Source organism: Sinocyclocheilus grahami, unplaced genomic scaffold (genome assembly GCF_001515645.1).
Source record: "Sinocyclocheilus grahami isolate Dianchi unplaced genomic scaffold, SAMN03320097.WGS_v1.1 scaffold1874.1, whole genome shotgun sequence".
Lineage (NCBI taxonomy): Eukaryota > Metazoa > Chordata > Actinopteri > Cypriniformes > Cyprinidae > Sinocyclocheilus > Sinocyclocheilus grahami.
The window spans coordinates 98,359-98,591 of NW_015507053.1; the positions used below are offsets into that span (position 1 = coordinate 98,359).

At 40.3% G+C, this 233-nt stretch overlaps 1 long non-coding RNA gene across 1 annotated transcript in view; it reads left to right on the forward strand.

Moving 5' to 3' along the window:
* Positions 1 to 233, forward strand: part of LOC107573141 (uncharacterized) — a 12,280-nt gene that overhangs the window by 10,758 nt on the left and 1,289 nt on the right. The window lies entirely within an intron of this gene.

Genomic DNA, 233 nt, shown 5'->3' on the forward strand with positions numbered 1-233 from the left:
TGCCTCGGGGGTGAGTAATTTATGGGCTAATTTTCATTTTTGGGTGAACTAACCCTTTAAAGTCAGAAATCTGCAGCTGGATCATGAACAATGGGTACTGATACATCATTGAGTTTGAACCTTTTAACAAAACCTGCCTTGAACTGTCCCTCACTCAGAAAGCAGTCTGGAGTAAAAGGATTTGCGCAGCCAGACATAAACAAATTTAGTGAAAGTGAATTGAATTGACGTGG